The 5,759-nt window shown below is 50.9% G+C and overlaps 1 non-coding gene across 1 annotated transcript; it reads right to left on the minus strand.

The window, feature by feature from the left end:
- Positions 1-1,953: 1,953 nt before the first annotated feature.
- Positions 1,954-2,026, minus strand: TRNAR-CCU (transfer RNA arginine (anticodon CCU)). The gene has a single exon. It is a non-coding gene; the product is annotated as a tRNA-Arg (tRNA).
- Positions 2,027-5,759: the final 3,733 nt, after the last annotated feature.

Raw genomic sequence — 5,759 nt, forward strand, 5'->3', positions numbered from 1 at the left:
TGTTTAGTATGTTTTCTGCCAACTGATCTCACTAGGGAAATTTAAAATAGTGCATCTTTCTCAAAGTGCCTTGTATTATGCAGACTATCAGAGTAGCTATAGTCTTAACTTAATGTTGGAAATACTTTGCAACATTTCCGGACATAATCACCATTTATCATGGCAACATGAGAAGATAAAACTTATTATTAAAAAATTGTACAGAAAGCTTGCTAGAGATGTGGGTTTCTGTACTGCATGCTAGTTAGGTGGGGTACAGTCCTCTGGCCCCTAACCAGGTGGCTTCAACCTTCAGAAGTGGGTTCTCTCACAGTTTTGAAGAACAGAGGTTGAACTCAAGGTGTCACAGGGTCTCGCCCCACTCTGAGGCCCCAGGAGAGGGTCCTTCCTTGCTTCTCCTGGCCTCTGGTGTTGCCAGCAATCCTTGGCTTGTAGATACCTTCCTCTGATTTCTACCTCTGTCCTCACCTCCCTGACTTCCCTCTGTGTGTGTCCAAATTTCCTCCTTCTTGTACGGATGTGAGAGTTGGACCATGAAGAAGGCTGAACACCGAAGAACTGATGCTTTTGAACTGTGGTGTTGGAGAAGACTCTTGAGAGTCCCTTGGACAGCAAGGAGATCAAGCTAGTCAATCCTAAAGGAAATCAGTCCTGAATATTCATTGGAAGGACTGATGCTGAAGCTGAAGCTCCAATCCTTTGGCCACCTGATGGGAAGAGCTGACTCATTGGAAAAGACCCTGATGCTGAGAAAGCTGAGGGCAAGAAGAGAAGAGGGCGACAGAGGATGAGATGGTTGGATGGCATAATCGACTCAATGGACATGAGTTTGAGCAAACTCCAGGAGATGGTGAAGGGCAGGGAAGCCTGGAGTGTGGCAGTTCAGGGGGTTGCAAAGAGTTGGACATGACTTAGCGCCTGAACAACAACAATAGGGACACCTGTCACTGGATTTAATGTCTACCCTAATCCAGCATGCTCTCACTTTAATTTGATCTTATCTCTAAGATTCTTCTTCATCAGAATCTCTAAGATTACTTCAACGTAATTTTCAGTTCAGTTCAGTTCCGACATAATTTTGGAGGAACACAATTCAACCCTCACCGGTCGGGGGACTCACGCGCGTGTTCGCATGCAGCAGCAGGCAGTTGTGACCTCCCTGAGCTCACTGGCATCAGGCTGGCACTTGGCCGCTTTGCCGTCAGCTCCCACTCAGGCCTTGGATCGCGCTAGTGAGTTCTCAGTCAAAGCTGGCAAGCTCTGCCCTATTGTGCTGGGAGCCATACGGAGGCTTCAGCTTTCTTGGGGCTTCTAGAACTGGACATGAGCATCATGGTTCATCTATATGCTTAGTTTTTGTCCTCTGTCTTTGCATCAGAAAGTCCTGCTGAACGAGGGATCCCCTGGGGGAATATGCCCAGCACCGCTGGGACAACAGAAGAGTCTGGGCTTGTGACGACTCCTGAAGACGAGACAGATGCACAGCGCACACCATCCAGCATCATCCCAGCTCATCAAAGGAGGCCCAGGAGGCCGATGTGTTCAGGGGAGGCTCCCTGGAGGAGGAGTCCTTGAAGGAGACACTAACAGAGAGGAAAGCCCAAGAGAAAGGACTGTCTGATGTGTGAAGGCAGAGGGGCAGGCTCCACCCCGCAGGGTTCCAGATGGGGAGGTGGGAGGGCAATGGTGGGAAGTGCGTGCCTTGCTGGAAGCAGAACGTAGAACAGAGGTCCTCAAATTCCAGGAGACAGGAGACAGGGGTCCCCTCTCACCCCTCCTCTCTGCTCCTCCATCATCACAGCTGGGTGGGAAGGGAAGGACGCATGGGTTGGGTGCTTTTTACATGGCAGATGTCATGGCAAACGTTTTATCTTGTTTTATAAATATTTATTTATTTTTATTTTATTATGTATTGGGCTGCACCAGGTCTCAGTGAGGGCATGTGGGATCTAATTCCCTGGCCAGGGATTGAACCTGGGTCCCCTGCATTAGGAGCCCGGAGTCCTAGCCACTGGACCACCAGGGAAGTCCCTGGCAGACATTGTTTAATCTTCACATCTGTCTATGGAGAGACCCCATTCCCATTTCTTAGAGGAGAAAGGCAAGGTTTGGGTTTTGAAAAGCAAGAAAAGCGTGGTACTGCAGCTGCTCCTGGTCTGCTCATGGCCAAGGACCCAGGTGGTCCCCAGCTGGTCTCAGAAGATCAGAAATAAACTGAGCTGAGAGACAACTGTCTGGAGTCCCAGCACAGGGTGACTCCCCGGGACCCGGGGAAGAGGCCCACATTTCATTTTGAAAGTGGGATAATTCCAGATACACTGCTTTGTATGCTGTGTTCCTGGGAAATCTCATGGACAGAGGAGCCTGGTGGGCTACAGCCCCTGGGGTTGCAGAGTCGGGTACTATATAACATTTTTTTGGACATGTTTAAATTTACCAAAAAATTGAACTGAACCTACTGAGAGTTCACTGTACCCCCTTTCACCCCCATCCCCTGGCCCTCAGGTATCCTCACCACGAAATACTGGGTGGGGGCTTCGGAGGCCCATTTTAGCTGCTCCATCTCCTAAGAACCCCCGATTCTTTAAGCATCTACTTTACTAAACACTGAGTTTATTCTCCTTCTTACATCTCCTTGTCACTTCCTTTACAATGATCTGGGATCCACCCGCCCTTTGAATGATGGACTCAGGTTTGTCCAGAATGGTCACCAAACGCTGAACATCATGGGGCCTCAGTGACCAAGTGCCGGCGATGGGGACTGCAGGCAATAAGCCTGTGGCTTCCGAGTGGCCTTGGTTAGTGGGCTGCCCTCTTGGAGCCTCAGTCCCTTCATTGGTAAGACAGGCATAAATAATTGACGTGCCTCGGGGGCTGTTGAGGAAGTTTAATGATGCAACGTAAGTTGGGTTCTCAGCCCAGTGTCTCCCACGGACTCAAGGCTTAATAACTATCTGCATTCAACCAGAGTGACATTTTGTGCACCCCTGAGTTGTCCTTTTGAATTCTTTTCTGAGCCTCTGTCCCTGCTCCCCTCTTCCAGGGCCTTCCTGCCTGGGCGGGATGGGTCATGCGCCCACACTTGCAGCCTGGAGTCCTCTGAGTGCCCAGCCCCTTCCGCTTTGCTTTTAAACTTCCTTTTTACTCCAAATCCTCATGCCATCGGTGGTGTGTCTGGAGATGGACGGTAAGTAGGACTCTCCACTGGCTTTTCTCTCTCTCTGGCCCTCTGGGGGCTCTTGAGGGCTGGGAGGTGTGGGGCCTCCGAGCACCCTCGCTGGCCTCCGCTTTCTTCCCATTGTAACGGAACTCGTTTGTCAGCGGAGGCCCCATTCTTCTGAGGAATAATGTGACCAGGCCCATGGACCCCACGCCTTTTGGTGTCCAGAGCCCTCTACACGCCCCACATAATGAAGTCAGAGCCAGACAGCATTGCCAAGCCACACGCCGGTGGTCCTGCTCCCACTGGGGACTTTGCCAGGGAATCAGACCCTTCGTAGCTCCCAGGGTCTCTGAATGGATTAGCGTGGCAACTGACTGGGTCATGATCCATGAAGGCAGTCAGTCCTGTGAGAAGGGAAAGCCTCCCTGGACCTGACTCGACCCCACGGGCATGTGATTGTGAAACGAACTGAAGAGAGACCAGCCCTGACACGGGGTGCCCCGTCAGCCTGTGGCCACACCGCACTCTCAGGAATGGCCAGGGGGCCGTGTCTCCAACATCCTTGGGCTTCAGGTAGGGGCTCCCAAAGCGGTCCAGATGACATAGCTAGACTGCAGAGAATGCACCATCCGGGTGACCTCCTGGGAGAAGAAACATCTGGAATGGTTGAGTTTCACTGGGGAAACAGAAGCCACAGGGGAGAAGAAATAAAAACAAAACAGAGCTGAGCATACAGTTATCACGTGACCCAGCAATTCCACACCTAGGTGTACCCCCAAGGGTTGAACACAGAAACTAGTTCACGCACGTTCACAGTGAACTTACACGCCACTGCCAAAGGTGGGAACAACCCAGTGCCTATCACCGCGTGAACAGAGAGACCAAATGTGGTCCATGCATACGATGCACTGTGTGTGTGTGTTAGTTGCTCAGTCGTGTCCGCTCTTTGCGACCCCATGGACTGTAGCCCACCAGGCTCCTGTGTCCATGGAATTCTCCAGGTAAGAATACTGGAGTGGGTTGCCATTCCCTTCTCCAAGGGATCTTCCCAACCCAGGGATTGAACCCGGGTCTTCTGCATTGCAGGCAGATTCCTTACCGTCTGAGCCACCAGGAAAGCCCATATGATGGGCTTGTCCTCCCCTAAAAGGAATAAAGCCCTCACACAGGCTAGATGAACCTGGAAAACATTCTGCCCAGTGAAAGGAGCCAGACTCAGAAAACACCATAGATTGTATCACTCCATCCACACGAAGTGTTCTGAGTAGGCAGGCCCGTGGAGACAGGTAATGAGGATGAGCTGGCAGGCTGGGGAGTGGAGGTGGTGCGTTTTGTCGGGAGGTGACGCAATACTTTTTGGGGGGACTGCGCTGGGTCTTTTTTGTAGCGTGTGGGCTTCTCTTGTCGTGGAGCACAGGTTCCAGAGTGAGCTGGCTTCTCTAGCTGTGGCATACGGGCTTAGTTGCCCTGTGGCATGTGGGATATTTGTTCCTGGACCAGGGATCAAACCCATGTCCCCTGCATTTGAAGGCAGATTCTTAACCACTCAACCACCAGTTTCAAAACTAGAAAAAGGTGATGAATTGTGCATTTTAAAATGGTTAGTTTTATATTAGATTTCACTCTCCCTCCCCCTCCCCCCAGAAAAAAGAAAGAAAAGGGGAAAAATATAGCCAGGAAATACAGAAATACAAAAAGTCTTCAAGAGTGAATTTTTCTGCTGTTTTGAGGTGGGGAGGGATTTAAGCCATATCCCTGAGATGGGTTATGGGGTGAGCCCTATTGACAGGACTTCCTTTCAAAGGGACCAAAAGGAGCTGACCTGGCCCTGCCCATCTGCAGCATCAAGGTCCCCCCATCCCCAGCCTGGGGCTGTTTCTCTACTGAACGGTCCTGGTGACCAAAGGCGGACTCAAGGGCTGCTAAAATGCCCTTCATCTCTCCTTTGTGTGTCCGCCTGGCCCCCAGAAAAAGCCCTGGCTGCTTCCTGCTCAGGTTAATAATTTTTGACCAGACATCTCAACAGACTTAAAAAAGCGAGCCTTTAGATATGCTAATGGTGACTCCGTTGGCATTTAAATACTTCATTACTGCCTGCAAGAACTGAGTCTCCCTTTGTTCAGTTTTTCATATAAACGGGCACATTTCCTATTCCTCCTCCTCGCTCGCCTGCCCCATCAGTTTTTTTCCTCAGTGACCCAGGCTGATCTGAGCAGGGTGCAGGAGGGAGAAAGCCCCAGAGCCATCACTTCCTGGAGGTGGGGTGACTCGTGGGGCACAGGTTCACGCTGTTCTTTTTTTTTTTTTCAATGCAACTTTTACTTTATATCATACCAGTTTGTCTCTGGAAGCAAAACTACACTTCCTGCCTATCTTTTTCTCTCTTTCTAAAACCGTTATTGGCACATGGTTGCTTTGCAGGGCTGTGCTGGTTTCTACCGCACAGCAAGGTGAATCAGCTATGCCGTTGCTGTCCTTGCCCAGTCTGTCTGACTCTTGGCGAGCCCGTGGACTGCAGCACGCCAGGCCCCCCTGGCCCTCACCATCTCCTGAAGTCTGCCCAAGTTCATGTCCATTGCATCGGTGAAGCCACCCA

This window comes from Bubalus kerabau, chromosome 5, assembly GCF_029407905.1.
Source record: "Bubalus kerabau isolate K-KA32 ecotype Philippines breed swamp buffalo chromosome 5, PCC_UOA_SB_1v2, whole genome shotgun sequence".
Lineage (NCBI taxonomy): Eukaryota > Metazoa > Chordata > Mammalia > Artiodactyla > Bovidae > Bubalus > Bubalus kerabau.